Below are 24,515 nucleotides of genomic sequence, written 5' to 3' on the forward strand. Positions count from 1 at the left end.
TGTAAACTTGCTAAACAGCCAACAGATACTGGCTTTTAGATGTATGTTTTTCTATCTCAGCCTGAGGAAAGAACCCAGGCAGGTTTAAATTTGGGATCCATTTATATGGTTAAGTGCTTTCCCCCTCTCCTTGTCCCATAGTGGTGGGGAGAAAGAGGTTTGCAATATCTTAACATTCCCTGGGTCAGCTTCTCCACATCCACCTCTCAGCACACTACCTAGAGAGGAAAGACAAAGCTTCAGCAATTTTATCCAGGCCTGTTTTGCAGTGTAGGTCATCTCAGCAGAGTGTGGAAACAATAGCATGTGCCAATCTCTCAGCACAAATACTGACTTACAAATAATGAGCGCTCCTAGCAACCGCTGAGAGAACCGGTGAAACTTTTAACACGTTTTTTGAGGAAAAAAAAAATAAAAAATGAGTTTTGCACCAGTGAAAAGTGGTCTGCATGTAGACAATCTGCAAAGAAAAATTGTCAGATAAATTATTTGTATTGAGTAATTTGATCGGCTCTCCTTGGAAGCCTAATAAATAGGTGATTTTCTGCAACAGCTGCTGTTCAAACTCTCAGGCGTGAGTCCGCATGGTCTTGCTGTTCAAAGGGAATGACTCTGCTAGCTTTTTAAAACCAAATTTTTTAAAAAGGTAAAACTAGGCCTTCTATTTATCAAGAGGGAGGAAAGATGGAGGGGAGAAGATTTGAGCAGGCAGTCAAATTATTGTGAAGCCCTAAAAATTAGTGGTAAAAAGGGTAACTGTGTGAAGACATAGATAATTTGCCTGTCACTGGGATTGCAGAAGACCAAACCACCGTGGCTGGCCGTGATGTGATTCAGACGTGTCATCTGCGCTTCACCTACGCTGCTAAGGAGAAGAACTCCGGGTAGGTTATAACCATGCAGGAACCTTGGTCTGGAGCTACTCATCTCCACTTGTCTGTTTATATAAAGCCAAATACCATCTGCGTGTGTGTGTCAGTGCAGGGGTCTAGGAAAAGTAAAAGATCTTATGATGGCTTTGGGGGAGGTTGGAAAGGGTTAAATGCATTCTGCACTTGTACAACAATTTACCACTCGTGATATTTCGTCCGTCATCTGCATTTATCCAGAGGGAACCAGATTTCTTTCTGCATTTACGTTAGCGCATTCCTGCCCATGGTAGGCAAAGGCTGACTTGAACCTCTTTCATAGGTGATATTTGCCTGTGTTTTTCTCCATCTAGGTCTAAATAGGGTAAAGTGTGATCTGCCAGCCATAAAAAGCTGAATTTTTCCAGCAGCAGTGTGACACAAAGGCAGGGCTCTGTGTGCCTGCCTTGCTCCCTCCCCCTGTAGACGCTCCCCTCCTTTGGGACGCTTCACTCAGGTCATTTTACAGTTCAGCACTCAACTTCCACACACCGGGCCTTTTGCACCCGGAAAGTTAGATTTTGGGGGGTTTATTTTGTTGTTCTCTGCATAATCTATTTGGAAACTTAGTGGTTTACCTCTCTTGCTCTTTTTCTTCCTTTTATTGTCAAGGCAATCAAGAGGAGGCTTGCTGTATGAACAGTGTTAAGTATGGAGTACATATTGAGGTGAAGTGAAAGGTATCTCAGGTAGCAATTGGCGCTGAGGTGTCCTTGCCTTGTGTTTCTGTAGGAGTAAATTTAAGCAAGATACTGCAATAGGAGACACTGATGGTGGCCCGCATTTAGCCATGCACGTGTAAGGAAAATAAAACACCCCCAAAAAGCAGAGGAAGCAGCCAAGTACACATTTTATAATGAAGAATTTGGTGGCTCTCTGTTTGAGTAGTGCTTACCGCTGTGTAGACCAGCTCTGCTAGGGTGCTTTGGTGCTGAGTCCAAGGTAGGTACCAACTCTTTGCGAGGCCGTCATGATTTCTGCCTGTGGTTAAAGACTTATGGGGGTTAGGAGTGTGTTGAGGAGCCCAGAGAAATGCTGCAGCCCTCCCTCTTGTCCCAGGACTGCAACACCAGACTGCAGCATCGCTTTTCTTTTGGGACGGAGGCCAAGTCCCTCGTGCCGTGGAAATGGAGGTGAACACACTGGCTTTGCACCTGCTGCCTCTTAGTGTTGGCTCCAGCCTCTTGTGGTCCGGTCTGCCTGGATATTGCTCTTCTGTGGGGGACACGGTGTCTGTCCCTCATTTGTTTTGTGGGGGGCTGAGAAACACCTCAGCCATGATGGGGGTTGGTGCGCTGAGGGGACCGTTTGCACCCGTTTTGCTTTCATAGCTTCTTGTGACGTTTGGGCTGAGCTATGGAGAAAGCCACACTTTTCCCTACTGACCCATTGCAAAGTGAAATCCCATGCTCCTGTCATTTTGGGGGCAGAATCTACTTAGTTTTCAGTGAAGGTCATTTGGCATATTGCAACAGCATATTGAGTAGTTCGTATTTAATCCAAATTAGTAAAGTTAACCTGTTGATTACGTGTATGTTTCTACTGAAAGTTTTCTTAATTATGAAAAAAGCACCTTTTCAGTTTTTAAAAAAACATGAATTTTAAGTTTGTTCTTGTGAAGAATTTTGTTTATCTTAATCTCAACAAAAATATAGTCTTTGATGTCGTTTGCAAGAATCGTCTTCCAGTTTCAGCAACTGCGTTTTGGTCTGAGCACAGCCAGTGAGGAGCGCAAGCCCTGCTGTACCTGCTCACTAAATCACCTCTGATCACATTATCTTTTGGAAAAACAACATCCCATCCCATCTTTTTCATGCTCCTCTTGTTAATTTACTGCATAAAGGTACGAAGGAAGGGCTTTGTGACTACCAAACCACCCAAGTCAGCCCACCACCGGTACCACATAGCTGACTGGGAGCCTCAACACAGCAATGCTGCAGCGCTGGATTGCATTTTTTAACAAGAGGCTAGCATAAACTCAGAAAACAACCTTAAAACCACCCCGCACTCAGATGGCTGCCAACCCAGAGACAGGTAAACCTTAAGGCTGAAGGAGCAGATGCCGAAAATTTGTAGCAGGGCAGCATGTGGCACTTGGGGGCAGAGAGGCCAGTATTGCTATAAGTAGAGTCATCTTTGTCACCATCATCACCAATGTGTCCAGCCAGGAAGAGGTGACCTTCTGTGGGTTAAGTCTAAAGAGAGGAAGCTGGGATTTTGAACAAGACAGGGATGCATTGAGATGCTTGCATAGACAATGGGTTACGGGTATTTAGACTTGTATTCATAAATAGGCTTCATCGTGTCTTTTGAATTACCATCCCCATTCGGTATCTGCTAATACCTGTCCTCCTACTGAGTGCAAGTGCAACATGTTGAGTTTGGCACTCACCTGATGAAGTCACCAACTTGTAGCAATTACAAATTGTGGGTTGAAACCATGTGCAGACCCAAGAGTCATGCCCCCAAAATGAGGACCTGGATATTAAAGCAGCATTTGCATGTTGTTATTATCGCATCAGCATTGGTACATATGTGTGACACATATAACAGCAAAAGTGGGTTGTAACGGCAGATGGCACCTGGCATTCTCTGTCACGTGAGTCATGTTTTGGTTTTTCTGTGCATTTGGGTTGATACATATATTTTCTGAATAACTGGGATGCTCTTTTTCAGAGAGGAAGAAGTTTCTGCATTCCTAGCATCACCTGTGTACAGTTCCCTTTTTTATCTGGGCTGATAAAGATTCACGTTTCTTTCCTCCAAAAGTGCTCTCTGAGGTTCCTATTTACACACGATACAAGATCAATGGACTAATAATTAAGGTAGTAGTGTGATGCTATTTCAGGTCTGTTGGCTGTTTATTTGAAACAGCTGTTCTATGGATGCTGGCTGCATGATACAGAGGTTGCCACGGTTAAAAACCGTGTTTACTGAGTGCTTGGTAAATAGTTGCACAACTTTCTGTGTAAATGCCAGATAGCACATTAGAGTTTCTCTTGGGCAGTTTCACTTAAGCACAAGCCGTCTCCCCAATTTCTTTAACTGTACTGATCTTGTTTGCTGGCACATACCTGTACAGAGTGAGGCAAGAAGGAAATGTGCCACCAAGAAAGGACTGAAATTGTGTTTATCCCAGAGAGGTGAGGACTGAGAGGAGGTGTGAAGCTGGTGTTCACAGAGATGAAAGGCCACTGCAAGGGAGCAGGGAATAATCTCCTCCATCTCTGGTGGCTGGGAGAGGAGCAGTGGTCTTCAATCGCCACAAGGAAGAATCAAGTTAGGTGTCAAGGAGAGACTTTGTAATGGTAATGATGGTGAGGCAGCAGTCTGTGGAGGCTGTCAAATCTCCATTGCCGAGGACCTCGAAAAGCAGATTAGATCTAACTTTGGCAGGAATGATATACTGTAACTAATCCAGCCTTAAATCAAGGAAACGGGCTGGATGACCTCTTGAAGTACTTCATAGTCCATAAGTCTATTTATGCCTTTAGTATTTGGAGGTAGAGTCTGATTAAACTGCGGAATACACCAAACACCAGAGCAGCTACTGCTTCCCTCCATAGCTGGGTGCGAGAGGAGCTGGCAGAACTCAGTGGGAAGCAGGTTGCTCCAACAGAGGACGATACCAATGTGCCTGCACTACACAAGTCTTAGCTTGGCTCTTCAGAGGGGCACAGGTCAGTGGGGGCTGCTGGGCTTTCCCAAAGTGGTACCTGGTGCCCACTGGAAAATCCCTCTCACATCACCTGTAGTGGGTCTGAATCCCGTTGTGGGGCACTGGGTACCTGCCTGTGCCAGCAGCACATTCATGCTCTTGTTCTCCTCAGGGCAATGTGGGGACCATGAATCTTGCTTTGTGTCCCCCTGTCCTGTGCACCTCATCACAGGCAGGGAGACACTGGTCCCAGCACTCCTGCTCTTTGTTTCCCATGCACTGACTCAAAGATTTATTTAAATATATATATATATATATGAGCAACAACAAATTCTAAAATTCGTTTGTTGGTTTTTCTCCCAAACAGCATGTGTTTTCATTTCCAGGCATTCCGTATTTGCGCTTGGTTCTCCAGATGTAAAGCAGGCCCATGTGGTCCAGCAGTACAGGTTTTCTATCTTTCTCATCACTGCACCCACAGAAGGAGAGAATTTGGTATCACTCACGTTAGAATTTGGTATCACTCACGTTAGATTTTGGTATCACTCATGTTATACAGGGGAAAAGCCTTCCTATACATGCCATTTTCAAGAATGGAGACTGTTCTTGCAGTAATACTGGAGGAAAAAAATCTCCTTTTCTTCTGCAAAGGACTGCTGTAGGCCTGGGTACTGCTGTGGGCTGGGAATGGGCAGGGGAAATGTGAAAGGTGAAGGCAACTGGTAAAGATTGAATGCTGTAAAATGGATTAGCAGATGACTTTTTGAAATGGAAAGGGCTAACTTCTCATAGGGGCCTGGATTTGCTTCTCTGCCATGCAAGTACTTGCATAATAATAGCTAATCTGCATATGACAAATTAATAACATAGATTTAAGTGTTGACAGGGTAAAAAATAATCTAGATATTTGGCTCTCTTAGTTACCTCAGTTGAAAACCTTGGTGGGGGATCTGTGAGGAAGTTAATAACGTATACTGGAAGAAAAGTTTATGCATGTGTGATGGATTTCCACGTTATTTCTGTGGCGACTGCATTTTAGGCGTATCTCTCCTGAAACGAGAGCCTGTCCTGTTTGCAGTGCTTTACAGAGCTGGCTTTATACGCAGCCTCCTTCCTTTCAATATAATAATCCAAAGCTTACAGAGCTGCAAATAAAAACGCAACCAGTGTAAGCCAGTGTAGAAATTTTTCCTGAGTCCACAGATGATCAAAATGATATTGTTGGAGAGCGTTAGTTAAGCTCATTCCCGTCAGCAGTTATTCTAATGCTCAGTAGCTGGGGTGTGAAAGAGTTTGGGCAGAGGTTTGGGCCTGATCCTATCTCTGTTTTTCCCAGCTTCTCATAGCAAGAGTTTTTGATATTGCAGTCACTTCTGTGTTACCAGATCTGGCATCTCAGCTGGCTAATTTGTGCCGGTGCAGTTTTGGGGATTAGGGCAGTAACTAGAGGCTGGTGCTGGGCTATATCCCTAATTTTCCCTGATTCTCTAGTAGGTTTGGAGCCTTTTGAGGTCCTCGCTGCGACGTGTGGCTGAGCTGCTGCTGGCATTGCAGCTACCTGGCTTGGGTAGATCCTTGTATAACACCGCAGCCACTGCAGAGCCAGCTGAGCAGCACATTCCTGGGAGCTCATTCCTGCCATGGCGGGAGGCGCCGCCGGCTGGCTGCCCATTTCCAACCACGCAGCAAACGTGACAGTCAACATTTTCTGCCTTACTTTGCTCCAGCTCTCAGACCATTAAGAAAACACATGAAAATGTGGATCGTTAATCCACAGATCTCAAAAGATAGAGCGTTCATTATGTAAACTTCACATCGGTTCTATGTGGTGGTGGCTTTGTAGCAAGAGAAAAGCACAAATGAGGTAGTTATTTTGTGATTTATTTTATTATACCCCCCGGAGTCATATCACTAGCCAATATCCCAGGCTGGCCTGATGGCCCTGACCGAGGATGATGTTTTGTTGTGAGAGGCTGTGAAATTCTGCCTCTGGAGATTACAGTCTAGAAAGTCGAGCAGAGAGAAGCAAACAAAGGATGGAGGAGAAAGTCTTAGCAATTTACTCTTGTAAATATCTGTACTTGAATAAGCTGTGCTTATCCAGTCAGAGTACTGACAAATCAGGTGAGCTACGGCCCAAGGTAAAAACAGCTCAATTTTTAATATCAGATACTCTAAGCAGTAATCACAGTGAGCAGCTTACCAGCAATTTAGTCTGGAATATGTTTGCATTGCTTGTCAGATAATTTTGAGCAGTGGACATATTCATGGAAACTGTCATCTGTTTCAGGACAATTCACGAGCTGGCAAAAGGACTAAATTCAACAAATTGATTCTCCACCACAAATAGTTCAACCAGAACTAGTTCCTCATGATAAGGCATTGCTCATTTTTAACTCAAATAAACGTGCTACAGTGCTATTGCATTGTTTATCATGAGATATTTTGACTTCATAAATACTGAATAATGAAATTTAGATTGCATAAAACTTTCTGCATATGGAAAAGAGGAGTTCTGCATCACTTGGACCTCTTTTTCTACTGCTTTTCCAGGGTACCATGCTGTTCCTTGGAATGGGGACAAGACTAGGTGAGATTAATAGTTGAAAGTATATCCTTTTCCACTTGTACTTCTTGCCATTGGGGTAGGTGCTGACACAAATTTTGTGTCCCTTGCTGTAATGCTATGCACAATTTTACTTTTTTTTAAAATTCAGATTATTTTGAAAGATTAGATGGAGGCATTTTTGCCCCAGATGCCAACTGTACCTTACTGTACCACTGTTGGCACCCAAGTGGCAGTAGATACCAGTTATTAACTAAACACTTCTCCTGGGTTCATTCTCCCACAGTTCTGTCAGGAAAGGTGTATTTTGCCAAAGCGGTTACCTGCGTGGTGGCTCTTTGCATTGTAACTCACCCAGCCCACGGTGACTCGTACCACATTGAACCCGGTGGGTTCTCCTGTTTATCAGGCAGTTTTTGCCTTGAAACTGTGAAGAGTACGATAATTTCTTGGAGGGGAGCTGAGTCGTATTTGCTGGAAGTGAAAGCCTGGTTTTGGGAAATGCAGTTGATGGGATTAAGCAGGTTTGGCTAAAAGTGTGAAGGACTATTCTTGCCAGTAATGTCTTTCCCCACAGTGGAGAGAAATGAGCATTTAGAGCCTGAAGGGGACAAAAGATGCAGCCACTGAAGCCATATCGTCACAAACCTGGGAGAGTCAGCTCCCAGGCCAAAAGAAATTGGTTGTGTCTGTGACCTCTCCTTTCTTCTCCTGCAAATCCAACAACCAAAGCTTAAACCCCCGTTGGACAATTTTGGGTTGATGGCAACTTAGTGTCTAACAGCTGCAGGACTGGATCTTATCTGAGGAATGTTTTGTTCAGATATAACACTGAATATAACCATCTTGGCTGGGGTGGTCATTGCATGTAAATACTTCTATCGTATTTGCGTGTTTCTGTTTGTACTGCTGGATGCCATCTGAGGAGTCCTAAGGGCTGTAGTATTGTGGGGAGGGATACGCTGACCAACTCTTACCCGGAAGTCAAGCGTAAGTCGTTAAGGACCATGATTTTCACTTACTTTTATCCCTCTTGCTGTTCTCTTTTGGCAGTCCATGCAAAGGACCAGGGCCACTGATACCCTTTGGGTCTGCACTCAGCTCCAGCCTCACTTTTGGGAACAGCTCACATCCCTCCCAAATTGTTGCTCAGGGTGGTGGTTTTTGTTGATGGTGGTTTGTTAGTTTTTGTTGGGGTTTCTGTGTTTGCGCGTGTTTGGTTGTTGTTGGGCAGTGGGGTTTTTTTATTGGCTCTCCAAACATGTTAAGGTGTCATTAAGACAAACGGCAAACATTTCTCCTTTTCTCACATCTGTCAAAACTTCAAAACCTACTTTCCTGACATTTCACACAGCATTTTTTACATACCACTCAAAGGATGCAGAATCCTAATCAGTCTTGCTTCCATGATTTTCATCTACCATGTGCTGCTGCCACTGTATAATACATTAACAAAAGGGGAGTGGGGGAACACGTGATAGAAACAGCTGTGAGGCGGGAGAAGAGGGAAAGAGAACTAGACTGGTACCCACAGAGGATTTGGAGATGCTCTTTGAATGGCGTATCCATGTATTACTACCAAGATAGCGTGTTCCTGAGCATCTGAGCAGAGCACCCCACCAGCAAGGAGGCTGAGCTCCTCAATAGTAAAGAAACTGGAGTCACCAAAGGAAAACTCTGTAAGACTTCAGAGTAACCTTGCATTTCCAGTGGCAGCAGAGTGTCAGGAACTGAAAGGGCCTTTCATTTTTGGCCATTAATTTAAAAAAAAAATTGTTTCTGCAAATGCATACTTGGCCTGCAAATGTTAACTGATGTACTTGCTTTTACTGTCTGTAAATGAACTCTTATATAATAGTTTCTAAGAGGAGAACAAGAACAGTACTTTTTCTCATCAAAACCAGAAGGAAAAATGTACCAAAGCTGCTAACAGCCTCCTTTATGGAGGAAAAAAGTGGACAGCTGTTTCTCTTGATTCAAGGCTGGGAAGCTATTGGTGCTGGCAGCTCAGGTTCTTCCCTGTTAATCACTACAATAGCCACCTCTGCCCCATCCCCAGGGGAGGGGAAAGACCTCTGCAAGGGGACTGGCTGACATAGAATAGCTTGGATAACAGCAATGTGGTTAACAAGATCCTAGGCAAGTCTCTAATAGTTTGTTAAAGGCTGCCCATGAGCAAAAGACCTATTTTCAATATGAGAGATGCTGAGGAACGGCTCTACTAGCAGCAATCTGAAAGCACACGCGAGTTATGTAGGGCCAGGAAACAGTGTTTCACCTTGATTCCAGGATATCAAAAGCTATAGCTGATGGTTTTCCATCTTCAGGATGCTAACTCTTCCATCTGGAGATGGTCTTTACTGCTAATTTTGTTGAAAATACGGAACTCAGGGTTGGTACTACACAAATAAACAGAAATAAAACAGTAATGTTTGTGGTCAGAATAGAGCATGCAATGATTGAAATCAATGATTATTAGGCATTGCTAGATTATGTAGTGGTTTTGATTTAGGCCAGACGTACAATCAGAAAAAAGCAGAAATACTAGGACTGTCCATACTAGCAAACTCACCAATAAAGGAAACTACACATTGTTATTTCCTTGTCAACTTGTTTCAGTTTTAACAAGGTGTGCAAGGATCCATATATATCTATATCTATATATATATATATATGTATCTCCATATGTCTATAGTGGTGCTGTACATACGTACATGTATCTTTTTATAGTCCTAACAGCAGACAGTGCCCCGTGTCCATCTGAGACGGCAACACAGCAGTTGCCCTTTATGCTGCTTCACAGCAGGGAAGGAGACTGTCACCTCCAGATGACTTCCAGCCTCATGGGGCTGCTGGTGCCTCATGGCCCCTGCTCGAACCGCCGCAGCCCTTGTAAGCGGCCTCACAGGTCTGAGTCAGACAAGACCTGCAGCCTCCTTCCTGCCTGAGATGTGATGCACAGAACAAATTACCTTTCGCTGCCTCCCCCGAAGTCAAAGTTCATCTTTTTTCCAGCAGCATCAGCCAGCGGGAAGCCTAGATAATGGTTTGACATGGTAGGCATCAGCACAGAGAAACGCGCTTATGCCTGCTATGGAGCCTGGTACGGTTTTTCTAATACTACTTCAGAAAGTTTCCAAGTGAAGCAGATATGGCAGAAACTGATTAAAATTTGATTTTGCTTGCAGCAGGGGAAAGGGAAGAGGAAGATGGGTTAATGTGCTTTGGAGAAGATCCTCCAGGAGGAATGTTTACAGGTAGTCACCTGCCCTACTTTTACCTTTCATGTTGGATGTCACCGTTCACTAAAGTGCCAAGATTTTGATTCACATCAGTGTGAGCTTTGGAGCACTCAAACTTCAGGAAATCAGCATGTATTTGGGGGGGAGGGCCCAAAATCTGAACTTAGAAGAATAGGTTTGTGTTTTTTCATACCATTGGCAAAATGTAAATACCGTTGGTGCGACACTCGCTCATTATCGCTGAATCAAAGAGCAGTCTCAGCTCCTGCTGGCATCTTATTTGACAAAAAAATAAGAATCTCTTCTGTTGCACACATACATTGCTATGTGAATGGATGATGCTGCCCTGATGCTCATGTCTCACACTCATGTTGATTAGCTGCCCTGTTTTAGGATTGCTTCTATTAGGCAATAAGCTAGTAAAATCATTATTGTGCAAAACAAGTTTAGCTCTTTGCTTTGAGAATTAAACATATAAACTGCATGATAAAAATAATGGAGGTTTATAGAAATGGGAAAATCTGAATGAACTAGGTAAGATACCATGGTTTGTGGCAGATGAGCTTCACTGTGGATAAATGACAGAGCTGAAGTGCACAAGTAAAAATAAGCAGAACTCTGTAAAGTGATGCTGATTTATGCTGAATGTCATATTACACTGCACAGTGCTATGCTTGCTCCAAAAAGGCTCTTTAATTACAGTTGCTCACGCCTTGAAATCACAAAACTCAAGTACGATAGAGGTGCTCGCTGTTTAAGCAACATAAATCATGTTACTGAAGATGCAGTGCAAATGGGAAGTTCATCTAGATTATTTAGCAAGACTTACCTGTGATAATTCTCTGTGTGTCTACTTAAGGCTAACAGTGTGAAGGCTTAAAGCAGGGGGGGTTTAAAAATTTTTATTAACACTATTATACTTTAAAAATATTTATTTTGTTATCTTTCCTTTCTAATGCAAGCATAGTAAGTTGGTTTTGGTTTGTTGTCAGGTTTGTTTGGGGTTTTTTTGCATACAAGCCACTTACCTGCTCTTCCCATGCTGTTGTCAAGGGTGACAACCTGTTCTGGAAATCTTTTCCTAATTATCAGCCCTTCCCAAGGATCTGCAAATGAGGGCAACACTCTTTAACTGGTGTCCCAGTTCAAGAGTCCCAGGGGAGTGGGAGCACCTTGCGTGGAGTTGAGGAGGCCAGGATGAGGGTACTTTGGGAGTTTTGCCATAGAGGTCAGGATGGCAGCGTCTCAGCTGTCCATGGCAATTTGGCAAGGAGAAAATGACTTTGGCAGTTCCGTCCTGTTCTTCCCATTGCCTGTCAGAAAGACGACCCATCCCCCCAGGTGTCACTGGAGACAGCCCACACTCGGGTACAGATAAATGGGGCGAGTGTGCAAGCCAAAATTTAGTTCCTGAATTAAATGAGAAAACTCTGCCCATGGTGGTTTGAGTGTTTTGGAGAGTGCAACCTAGGCCTTCGTTGCCTTTGTAAACTGCTGGCCTAGCTATTTAAGCTAAAATTAATTATTTCCTTAAGAGCTTTTCTCCTACAGTTTTCAGGAGCTGGCACCGAATGAAATAGCTTAAGAAAGACCCTCCCGCAACACACACAAAGAGAAGCAAAACACAAACAAACAAACAAAAACCCAAAACGGGGCAGAATTTCAAGTGGAAGAACTGCAAAGCCCTCTTGAGCTGCGGCCACACAGTCGCACACGCTCAGGTGTCCTGGCCCCCTGTCCCGCACAGTGTGCTGCCTGCTGTACTCCAGACATCTTCTTCCTTTTAAATTGTACCAATGCATTCATTAGGAGATCTCTGCAGAATTATTTTACATCTGATATCACCTCAACCACCAGTTTTCTTTCATACCCTCCCATGCTTTTCTTATGCCAGGTGGTCCCAGGGGAATTGAGTTTATTGGTGTAAGGCTGGACGGGCTTCGCTCCCCTGCCAAAAGCGCTTTGGTACTTTGCAGCCAGGATCTGCAGGATTCACCTGACAGGTCTGTCCTCCTGGGATGCCTCCTTGGTTGTCCTGCAACTCCTTCCCTTCCACCATTCTTCACAAACAGAGAGCCAAGTCAGCTCTGTGCAGCCAAGGCACAAAAATCCATTGCAGCCAATTTACTGTTGTCTTCAGCAAAGCTCATCATCTGCTTAGGAAAGTTCAGGGCCTGGGTATATGGATTTAAAGGTACGTTGGCTCTGCAAAGCATGTTTTGCAGTTATAAAGAAATTCATAAATATCACAAATTATGATTTGGCAAGCGAAAAGAGCTGAGTTCCGTAAATGAACTATTTGTAACAAAAATCTGTGATCAACTCAAATATTTATTGAGAGAAAAGCATGAATAAAAAAAAAATGTTTTCTTGGCAGATCTACATGAAAATATTTTTTTAATTGTAACATTAATGGCAAAGTATTAGAAATCAGTATTTTTTTCCTAAACAAAAGTAAGATATTGAGAAATATGTAAGATGTGAGAAGTGGGCTCTTTTTTTAGTATTATGGTGCCTTACCACGTTCCCCACAAATAGAGTATGTGTTTGACAAAGACCTCTAGACTTATGTTCTCAGAACAGCTAGGTGAATGTGCCATAATTTACTATTAATAAGAATGTGGTATTTCAAGTGTATTGTGTTGCATGGAAGTAGACATTTTGAAAATTGCATTGTAGCTGTTTGAAATTAAATGAATGATCTTCCTGCTGCCACACAAAAGGCAGAGTAACTGAACTGCTTGATCCCCTTTGCCTTTGCAGTGATCTCCACTTTGTGGCTTCTGACTTTTAGATGAGGCACTTCTTGTGGGGAGAGAAAAAGAAACACAAACAAACAAGAAACAAACACAACCAGAACTTTTTCCTGAATGTGTGCTTTTGTAAAGCGCCAGCTTTGCTTGCCACCCAGTCACAGGTGTTAAACACCCAGGAGAAATTTTTATGGTCAGTATACCTGGATGCATCTGCATGAGGGACTCTGAGATCAATGTATTTAACTGCATCCTCACTTGGAGTATTAGGAAGCAGAGTGACACACAAGAAATGGCTTCTCCCCTGGAAAACCACTGGTTCATTTTAGTTCAGCTGTGAAACCTGGAGCCATGCGTAAGTGCTTATGCTCACTTGCTGTCTCTTGCTCTCCTTTTTTTAATATCTTTCTGCCTTTATAGTGCCAAAGGAAATATTCAGTCAGAGCTGAGTCTCCACACGAAAATACAAGAGGTTTGCTGGAGTCCCCTGGTGTGCAGGGAAGAAGCATCAGCTGATTGACCATGTCATTTTACCTTTTCCCAAGATTTCACAGCCTTAAATGTCTCTGTCTGTAAAGATCCTAAAGCAGGTGTAAATCTTTAAGGGAAAGGAAGAGGGGGGGTGTGGAAGAAGCAGTAGCTGGATTCAGAGGTGTCATTTCTGGATCCAAGAACATACCTACATTTTGTGATTTTGTAGACCTGGGAGCAAGAAACTTTGAACACCTTCCCCTCTCCTTCCAAGGAGCCCCCATTTACCATATTTCTGCCCTTTTTGTTTGGAAAATGCTCGCTGCTATGTACGTCGCACATGCCACACTGCATCCTCACAGCCACAGCCCTTTGTGCTGGACGTTTGCAGATGGATGGCTTTTTCCATCATACATCACGGCTGTGACAGCAGACTGATGATCTACAACTCCGAGCGCTGTAACTCTGATGTTCTGGCTGTGGCTGTAGTAATAATGTGGGCCTGCTCCAGGGACAGCGATGCTGCATGGAGTTGTTTTTAAAGGTGAAGCAAAAGGCTTAAATCCCCTCTTGTTTCCTATCTGCCTCCCTCCCCAAAGCTGTTTCAAGTCCCAGATCAATGAGGGAAAAAAATAGAGAGATTCATCCATCTTCTGCAGAAATATTATCACTGGTGTGAGGGAGCTCACTGATTTAGATGCTGGACAGGCCATCACAAAAATCAAGTTTTGTAAAGACAGAACTGGGTAGAAATGCAAAGCAAAGTCCAGCTTTCTGCTCTCTTACACCGACAGGTAAATATTGTGATATCAATAGAAGAACAAACTTGTCTTCTGTACAGCTGCAGTTTGATTGACTTTTGCAGTTTTTCCATAGGTTCGTACCTCTAGTCTTCATTAAAAATTCAGTGAGTTTAAATCACATATTTCCTAAGTAGAAGAACATTATTTTCTTCAAAAGGAAATATAAACTCTTCAACTCATCACATCAGTTACCCACAGAAGGTCAGAAATAAAAAGGTCAAGGAAGAAGCTTGTATTGTATTTCCTGGGTTTTACACCATTGCACTGATTTAGGGTTGAGTGAGGACGTCTGATCGCTTGGGGACAGCACCAATTCCCAATGCAGGTCCTCAGCTGGCAGTTGCTCCCTGTCTCACTGCAGGCTGGCAGCTGCTGGTGCCAAGCCAGAAGCCAGGCTCCTTTCTCTCCATCTCCCAGGTGCTTTAACCAGAAATACACAGCTTGCTTTTACCTGGCTGGATGTCCCCAGACCTGGGGCTGCCTGTTTGCACACAGAGCCCCAGCCCTGCTGTGTCCTCTGCAGCCACGGGAACCTGTGCTGTCATCCAAAGCCCAGACAAGTGAAAGGAAAAGACCCAAATCTTGAGCAAGATTCGACTCAAGCTCAAGCCTCGTGTGTTGCAGAAGAGTTGGGAGCCACTGTCTGGGCTCTCTTGGCAAATCACTCCATTACCTGTTTGATCATGGGGAGTTTTTCCTAATATTTAACTTAATTTTTGCCTATTGGAGTTAAAACCCATTAGTTCCTGTTTTGTCCTCACTAACTAATGAGAATGCTCCCAATCTTCTTTATAATATCCCTTAACATGCTTGTGGACAATTATGTGTCCCTTCAGCCCTCTCTTTTCCAGCCCAAACATGCCTTTCCCTCAGAAGTCTTATTTTCCAAATCCTTTTTCACCTTTGTTGCTTTTCTGTGAGCTCTTCCCAATTAATCTTTAAAAAAAAATTGTGCCCGTTCCAAACACAGTGTGCCATTGCCTCTGTTGCTGAAGGAGAGCAGCATAATTAGCATAATTATTTCAACTGGTTTTCCCACAGCTTTGCTGTTAACCATTTTATTGCTGGGGCACCTTGTCCGGCTGGCAGCATGCAACTCCAGCCTTCTAGTGCAGGTTGATGTAGGGTTTGACTGGCCAGCTGTTCAGCTGGGAGGCATTTTTATAAGCTCCTGCAAAGGCAGATACCACTTTTCAGGCAGATCTCGGCTTCAGAGAGCAATGTGGAAAGTATTGCAAGCTGGGAAAAGCCCCCGCTCCAAAGAAGCTCGGGGTGGTGGGTGGCTGCAGGAGGAGCTGGTGGCCACGTTGGATGCCAGCCCGACCAAACCTGGCAGCTGCGGCGATGCGCCCCAGCGTGCTGCCGGGACGGCAGGGCTGCCAGGCGCGATGGCTGCGGAAAACCTGCCACCTCCGGCTGCCTGCAGAGAAGTTGGCTTTGAAAGAGCAACGTCTGCAAGGAGAGTTCACAGGCTTCGCAAAGCGCTGCCGCCTGGTCACGGCTGTGGTGCCCAGCAAAGCCCATCTCAGCTGGCTGGATGCTGTATCTGTCAAAGCTGCGGGCTCACTTTGCTTTTAGGGTTTTAATGGTGACCTCTAGATCCCATAACAAACAACACTCTTCCCAGCATTTTCTATTGCCACGCTACAGTGGTGCATTTCATTATTCTTGGTGCAGAGCATTGTTGAATCTCAGCACATTTCTTCAATTTATCTCCCAAACACCACGTTATACTTTAATCCTGTCCTTCTTGATATTTGCATATCCTCCTTGATTTGAATGGTACCTAAATAGAGGCTTGTTCTTAAAGGCACGGACAGATTTGCATGTCTGACTATGCCAAGAGCTGCTAATGAAAATACCAACGAGCATGGGGGAATAAACTCACCACCTGTGGAGTCTTGTTTGGCATCCTCATTCAGCCTAATAAAGAATCATTCATGTTTAATTGCTACATTTGATTGTTTAATTACAGTTATTTTACATGCCATCTTGTAGTTTTGTCTTGGCTTTAGACACTATCTGCTACCTTACTCTTTTTGAATAGTGAATTATACTATAATAGAAAATTATTTTAGTCAAAGAATTAGAACTAGGCCTTTAAATTGTAATCAGGATTTAAAAAGAAAAATCTGTTCACAAAACCCTTTCTACTTGACGTTGCTGTACAGATTCAAATCCAAGCTTTTTTCTGTGCAACAAGAATTATATGAATAACTCTCTCAAATACATTTGCAGGGCCACAATATGAGTAGCCTCACCTTCTTACTGAAGTTTTATCAAATTACGCTTACTTTGTTTAAATGCCAATTCATTTTAAGCACTGCAAGATGTTTTTGTACAGGCTTAACTTGGCATAAAATTAGTTTATTGCAGGTTCACTTAGTTGGGCAATGTTCCGACTTCAAATCAATACAAATCTGTCCTAAACTTCAATAAGATGGTCTGCTTGCAAACCTGGCACCTGTTTAACTAAATGAATAGAAAAGAAACCAGGAAAACGCCTCTGTTTCTTCAGCTGTGCTTTTTTGATGCTCCCATCCTGTAATTAAATGGTAAGGAGGTTTTTAACAGCTTGGGGCCCTGGGGCAGCCCCGTTCCTTGGTAGCTGGTGAGTTTCTCAGTGCAAGAAGGTCTCCCTGAACCTCATCCTCAGGGGAGGTGTTGATGGCCTCTCTGGGTTAATGATGGACCTGTCCTGGGCCAACAGCTTCATCACGCCCTCCCCGCCAGCAGTCTGACTGCTGCTCTCTGACAAATTTGTGTAGAAGCAGCTGAAGAGATTCCCAGACATTTAAGGTCTACAGCAAAACCATCTACCCTTTCCCTTCAACCTTATGATCTTCCCAAGTCTTCATCGCAACAATGAGCACTCTCAGGAATTTTCAGGTCACCTCTTCCCTTGGAGAGCGATGTTGCCCACTGTGGCACCATCTTCTCTGCCACAGAAACATGCAAAACGTGCAGTGCTCCTCCCCTCCCACGTCCAAAAATAAAAGACCAGGTGACTGCAAGTACCACACATGGTATCTTGCTTTGCCTCTGGCTTGCTCACCAGGAAAGCGAATTTCTCAATGCTTAAACTCACCTCTTTGACAAGTAAAGACAAATTGTTCTCCGTATGCGCAGGCAGCTGCAATGGCAAAGGCTGCACTGCTCTTCCTTGGATCGGGCTGCAATGAAACATGGCAGCCCAGGGAAATGTGCCCGTCACAGACGGTGCTCTGACTTGCGATGCTCACGTCTCCTGATTTCAGGCACTGGAGTAATTTCTTTACTTGGGTCATTCTCTGTGGCCAGTATAGAAGCAGGAGGAGGGCTTCACTTTTACTCCTGCTTTTATTCCTGCTTCCCTAATGCCTATGTCTGTCTTTGAGCTGGTTGTCTGGATGCTCTGCACACCCAGAAGAGAGGTGACATTCTCAGACTAGTCTTTATGTTGTTCAATAGCACAAAACTTTAGGATGCTAGCAACTGGTGCCCAGAATTTAGAGAAAAAAATATGGAGAAGGCATTTATCAAACCAAATCAAATAAAGAACTAATAAATTCAGGGCACTGCACTGTGTGAAGGTTCCCCATAAGAGAGAAAGAAAGGAAAAAAAAATAAGATGAGCAGAAATGCTGCAGCAGATTTAATGCTCATTGTTTACCTGCTTGGAGGCCTTAAGGAATTTCCCTTTGGATGCATCTTGAGCTCATTCCCATGAAATATTTCCCTTGGTTATACTGCTGCCTTCCCTTTCCCCTTCTCACCTCACACAGCTAAGAAATGACATGCCACCTGAGGGCTTTTTTTTTCAGGATAATTTCAGCTACTTCTTGCTCAGTTAAGATTTTTGAAAAGATCAGACTCATGTACTCAAATCAGTTTAAAGTGCTTTGCAAGAAGGCGGCACAGGAATACTAAATCATTATTCATCATTTGACCAGACATGAAAATAATCCACACTCATAACCAGTTTCTTAAAATGGCCAGTGTAATTATTAATAGGTGGAAAAGAAGGTAGGAAACAACTACTATTTCTGCAGACAAGGAGCAGACAAGGCTACAGCGAAACAGGCAATTTTCAGTTCTTTTTCAGCAAGCTTTCTACATGCTTTCTTGCCTTTGCACTCATAGACAGCCAATTTTCCATGTCCCTACTATACGCCAAATGGGGCAAGATTTTAAAGATACAGCTCTACGCCATCTGACTGCAGCAGACTAAAAGAAAAATGAAGTTCAGCACTTAACTGATCCCTTCGCAATATTTCAGGGTAAATTAAAAATCAAAATGTCAAGAGGTTCAATACGTCAGTGGGCCTTTTGACAGAGCAGCCACTTTGAAGCCTAAATGGGAATTGTGCTCTTTCTAAAAACCAAACCCAAATGTGCGCAGCTGCTGCTCTGTTTCCAAATTCAGGCCCTTCATCTTCATATTTCCTTTGCAACCAAATTAGGAAAATATTCTGGCTGCTGTTCTACTTAGAGCAGAAAAATCCCCATTTCATAGAACAGCTACCTATTTATTAGGATGGCTATTCTTAATTATCTGCATTAAGGTAAAGCCTGGGAATCTCACTGTGTGCATTCTTCCACTGAGCAGAACTGTATTTGCTGCCCTCAACATCTTTATCTTGCCAGGCCCTCAGCAAATCCTTTTTTTGTTTTGCCATCTCAGTTTGTGTTTGTAAAACAGGAAAGATAATAAATGATAATACTTACCTTCTTCACAGAGATGTGGTGAAGATTAATTAGTTCTTGTTTATACCAAGATTGGCAATAGTGATCTGCAGGTTTGCAAAACATCGGAGTGATTGCTATCGCTGCCACGCTTGACAAAGAAGCACAGTCAAGGACAGGAGCTGGTGCCACTGCAATCATTTACAGGACTGATGATATATGTGGCCTTGAAGAAAACTCCCTAAAACCAGAAGGAAATGCATATCAGGACACTCAGAAGTTGAGTTTGCAGAGCGGCATTCACATGACAGAACGGTAGCAGCCCTATTCATTTGCAGCTCACCACAATCAGTGTTACCCACTAGTTGTAAAGGGGTGATTTAGTCTAATTGAAGCCTGCAAGAACCATCGTGTGCCATTAGCACATGGTGAGAAGAAGGATGTCCAGGTATCACAAGAAGGTTTGCCATCCTGCAGAGTCCATGTTGCCCCAGCTCCACCACAGGGGCCACAGACATGGGGCTCAGCCTGGCACAGAACTGGTGCTCTGAACAGGGGCCTGAGGCAGAATTTGGGTGCTAAAGCTCAAAACTTGCTCTGAACAACACTGGGAGCACCCAACCAGCTCTGAAGGTGCTTCCTGCGTGCCCCTCCATCTCAGCCAGGCAGCGTGGGCCGGCATGGACCTTGTGGTGGAGCCCACCTCAAGCAAGCTGCTTCTCTGCCGCTTTGGCTGTGGCACCCCTGGGGTCTCCATTACCCACCAGCAGGAACCCCTTGCCTCCCACCACAAACCCCCTGCTGGAAAATGCAGATGCATAAGCAATCCGAACTGCTTACTCTGTAACCTCCTAGATGGTGTTAAACTGCCTCCTCCTGAACTTCGCTATGGATGTGGTGAGGGATTTAACCTCTCCCACTCACGTACGCCTTCCCCGCCAGCTGCTGCGGACGTGTATTGTGCTACGGCAAATTGACACCTTTGGCGCTCAGCCTGCTGCGTTAGTTAGATACTTGCAGGCTGTCCAGTCAGCAGGTTAGGCTATTTTCATAGCAATGCATCCACAGCAAAATGTGTTTTTCCCCACAGCTGCCCAATTTGTTCTCACAGGTGCTCCTGAGCGTGGCCAGCTTTCAGCCTGAGCTTGCTGCAGGCAGGGCTGTCTCTGTACAAAATGACAGGAGTCTGTGCCAGCCTGCAGGCCTTGTCCTCGGCCCTCTCCCTCTTCCCCACAGCTTTCCATAGGCTCTGGCTGTCGCTTTCCGCCTTCCTCAGCAGTTCCTTGCCACCCTGACAGCTGCCTCTGCCCTCCTGTGCCTGCAGTGAGGAGGAGACATGCCATGTCCAAACATGATGACGCAGCAAGCGCTGAGCTCCCCCTGGGCAAAGGGAGGTCTGTGGCTGGTGATGGCAGCGACTGGCAGCCGGTGACGCCTGGGCCTGGGTGCTGCAGGTTGCTGAGAGAGCGGATGGGATTTCTGTGGCTGGAGCTTCGCTCCTCCTGAGGCCAAAGAGGTGCAGGTGACGAGCTGGAGCTGGCCACAGGAGATGCTGGTCCCTGCATAGCTCGTGGCTACTCTTGTCAAATCATCCAATGACAACTGGATGGGATTCGGGGGGTGATTTTTCTGCTTTGGCAGAGACCAAAACGCTCTGTTGAGAAGAGGTGAATTTAGCAGAACATGTTTGAGATCTGGAACACCAATACCACAATTACCATGTTGACCAGCAGATCACCAGTCCAAATGGCTGGTCCATCCTTGAACAACTGGGTATTACAGGGTCCCTTGAATCCCAGGATCTTGCTTTGTACTTCTTTACTTACAGCCCTTACTGTATAGCTATGTGTTTGTGCTGGTCCTCTTCAGCAGTCTGGTTGCTCCTGTTAGCCTTGTTTCTGCTGCACACCTCCCTGTAGGTACTGACTACAGCCATATGAATAAAAAATGCATCCAACACCAACTTCTTTCACATTGTAACAAAAGCAGCACTGATAAAACTTTCCTGTTCTGTAAAGATATAATTTCTCAGCAAGGATTTTTAACAGCAGAGGTTCGGTTACTGTAGTGGACAGTTGTGTCATTAAGGTCAAAGTCTAACAGGTTAGATTGTGCAAGGCCAAGAATGCCTTGTGATTTCAGGCTATAGACACCCATTTAGTGGTGTGAGATTAAAGGCAGGCTGTATTTGGGGCAATTTGCATTGCAAAGTATATGCAGGTGACAGTGCAATATGACAGGAGATGTTATTACTGAGATTAGAATTTACACTTCTAGCCTAAATTGGGATCGTTTTAGTCTGAGAAATCATGGTACCCTGGAAAAAAATTACTAAACATCTGATAACTTAATATTGACTGTGTCCAGTAAATATCCCTGTATTTTCCATTTCCAGCTAAGATTAATTTTCTGATCAAAGAAAATTTGATCAGAACTGCATTGACAGTGCAATAGCAGCAATATTACATGGCTTGAGGATATGTGTTGTACCTTTGAATCTCTACAGGAAAGCTAGTCAGGAGGGGATGATGACGGCTTGTGGTAGAAGCTCTGCAAGAAATAACAACTCCTCTTTGGTTTTGAAAAGGAGTTATTTTTATGTATTTCCTGCTGTCAATCAGAGAAGTCCTTTCCTCACTTGGAAAGTACAGGCAGTCTTTGTTTTATGCCTTTAAAACTCTAATGATGCTTTCGGCTGAACCCTGTGCTAATTATGATTATTGCTATTTTGATTTCTTAAAAAAAGTCCAGAAGTAGAGAAGAATGCTACTGCACCATTTGTTTTAGTGTTATAAACTATGCTAACAAGATTAATCTCTGTCCTCCTATGTCCAGAGTGACAGATAGCCCCCTTCTCTTTCTCCTCCCACTTCCATCTATTCCTGCTAGATCAGCTTTTCCCATCACAGGTGGAGCAGCTTCATCCAAACCACCTCTGGATGGTTAGCCTTTCACCAGTCATTTTGCATTATCACCTTCCTCGCTTTTCTACTACCATCACATTAAATATTCGCTGCTTCACAGTGCCTGTTAACTGGATGGTTTGCTACTAATATCTGGCTCTGAATAGAGACATCTTACTCAGAGTATTCCCAGCACCATCTGCTGCCTTTCTTTATTTCCATTTCTAGAAAGGGCTTTGCGGATATCTGAGAAGCAGGGGAGGAATCTGGATACGGTTGACACAAATCCCAGAAAACATTTGTCTGTTTGTCTTATGCGCTAATTAGCGCAGACTTGGTCAAAAGTGTTCTGAACTTTTATTTATTTATTTTACTCATTTCTATAGCATCTATCACCATGACAGCAACGTGCTTCAATGGCAGGAAATTAAAACACATGACACAGGCAGCTAATCAAATGCAGAAGCAAACAGAAGAGTTTTGTGCAGAGCCCTCAATGTCGCTACGGTCCTGCTTTGACAGGCAGTTGAGTTTCTGCAGGAAAAATAAAGAAAGATGTTTTGTTTGTTTCAAATTCCCTTTTCCCTCGGAAGCGTAAACGTGAAATTACTCTATCTGCCTCTGTTGGGATGTCTTATTTATTTTCCTGCTAGTGGCTGTTAAAGTAGATGATGTTTAATTATTTCCTAGGTTTAATTCAGAGTTTGCACAGTTCAGCATGGGGATTATGATAGGATGAGTGTGGACTAACCTGCACGGTTGTGGTGCAGCCTGGTCTCAGCAGCTCCATTGCCTCCGTGGCCAGGATCCATCCACCCTCCCCTCCGTGGTTTCCTGCCTCTTGTTAACAGCCTCCTGTCACCCTTTGCCCTCCTGGGGCTGCGCAGGGGTTGGCAGGCGTCTGTGCAGGGGCTGAACACCGTCTCCAGGCTCCTGCGGTGCAGCACATTTTTCTGGCAGTAGCAGGTGACAGGGCAGGTGTTGGGCTTGATCCCGTGCACCAAGCTGCCTGCTCAGCCAGCAGCAGGGCTGGTGAGAGGTTTCGGCAGCTGGGAAGACCTGCTGAGCAGAGAAGCGAGGTTAAACCTGCCTGGGTAAATGGGGACAACAATCCAGCAAGGCTGTGTTTTATTGCTTTGCCTTTGAGGCAGCAGGTACCAGCAGGGAGGGACTGGGAGCTCGTTGTACTGTTAGGAGTCGCTGAGCTAGTGAGTTGTTAAGATTAAATCATTCACTTAATGAAGAAAGGCTGAACCAGGATGAAGGCAGGAGAGCTGTGCAATGGGGCTGCAAGAGCCACGATCGCATGGATGAGTGGCCCATGGACTCACCCTCTCCTCTGCTCACAGAGTGAGGGGCAAAGGAAAACCCAGCAGGAAAACAATTCCATGCAAATTTCTCAAATCTTTGAGAAATGTTTGTTTTGCAGGATCCAAACAGGATCTCTTCTCTGGGCTTCATGAAGCTTTTTGCTTTAGCAGTATTTGAACACAGGCGTTACTGCAGTTCCCAGCGTGTCATGATTTTTCTCCAGTTTTCCCTTTCTGGGCCACAGCCAACTTCTATCTCTGCACCTTGCACCCCCTGCCATGGGCATCGTTCACATGCAAACCCCAGTTCCTTGGACCCCGGCAGCAACAAGCGCCGAATGGTCAGCTCAGCTGGTTAATGGCCACGTACGAGTCACAGAGTTGGGCTAAAATTCCGCTCATCTGACGCCCTTCACCTCAGACACTAAGCTACGCGGGGCAATGCTCACCTCCCTCTTCAGCAGACGAGGCTTTTCTGGTGTGACGTGGCCAGCCTATAGTTAGGGCATGTTTTTATGACTGCATCTACATCTTGGGGGGTGCAGTACAGTTATGGCATGGGAGCAGTATTTGGGGCTTCATGTGTTTAGCTAATTGCTGTGTTTAAAATTATTGTTTGAAAAGAAAGCTCTTCTAGAAAAGTATTTAAAAGAAGGAATTTTAAAGAAGCCACGGAGGGAGCCTAGTAAAAGTGTAACAAAATCATTTGGGGCTCTTTTTAACCTTGACAAGAACCCTTTGAACACTCTGTGTAAGGTATCGCATATGTCAGTCACAGTCTTGACCCTGTTAGAGACTTCAATCAGAAGTCTGCTAACTTCTCTTGAACACTTCCATGAAATCATCATCTTATACTGGAGTCTTCAGATGATTTATTTTAGGGGCAACAAAATTTTAGCAAAACCAATCTTTGTATTATTCTCTTGCACCTAAATAAGTTTTTACTTGTATTCTTTTGAGTCAACAGTTCAAACAGCTAAGTATACCTACCAAGGAGCATCCTAAGAGACTGCTTTCATAATAAGCTTTTAGTATTGAAAACTGAAATGTATTTTTCTTGATTAGCACCAATAAAATATCTGCCATGTGAGTAATGAATCACTCAAAGCGTTAAGTCCTTCCCTGTACCCAGCAAGTCTGCACAGGTGGGTAGAGGGTTTGTTTTTTCTTTATTCCCGCAAGCTACACCTGGATTTCATAGAGTCATTGAGTAACTCATCTCATAAAGCCACATGC

The 24,515-nt window shown here is 44.2% G+C and overlaps 2 long non-coding RNA genes across 4 annotated transcripts in view; one reads left to right on the forward strand and one right to left on the reverse strand.

Annotated features, from left to right (window-relative positions):
- The window catches only part of LOC139827855 (uncharacterized), a 56,240-nt gene that overhangs the window by 3,943 nt on the left and 27,782 nt on the right, over positions 1 to 24,515 (forward strand). The gene's annotated exons all lie outside the window — the stretch shown is intronic.
- Positions 1 to 24,515, reverse strand: part of LOC139827854 (uncharacterized) — a 145,399-nt gene that overhangs the window by 2,415 nt on the left and 118,469 nt on the right. The window contains exons 8-9 of one of the 3 annotated variants that reach the window (XR_011738936.1): positions 22,721 to 23,031; positions 19,109 to 19,307 (exon numbers count right to left, since the gene is read on the reverse strand). This is a non-coding gene — a long non-coding RNA (uncharacterized lncRNA). Of the gene's footprint in view, positions 1 to 16,647; positions 19,308 to 22,720; positions 23,032 to 24,515 lie in introns of those variants that run through there. The other 2 variants (XR_011738937.1, XR_011738935.1) reach the window with 2 other exon arrangements.

The sequence above is a fragment of the Patagioenas fasciata genome, chromosome 4 (assembly GCF_037038585.1).
Source record: "Patagioenas fasciata isolate bPatFas1 chromosome 4, bPatFas1.hap1, whole genome shotgun sequence".
In the NCBI taxonomy this organism is placed as follows: domain Eukaryota; kingdom Metazoa; phylum Chordata; class Aves; order Columbiformes; family Columbidae; genus Patagioenas; species Patagioenas fasciata.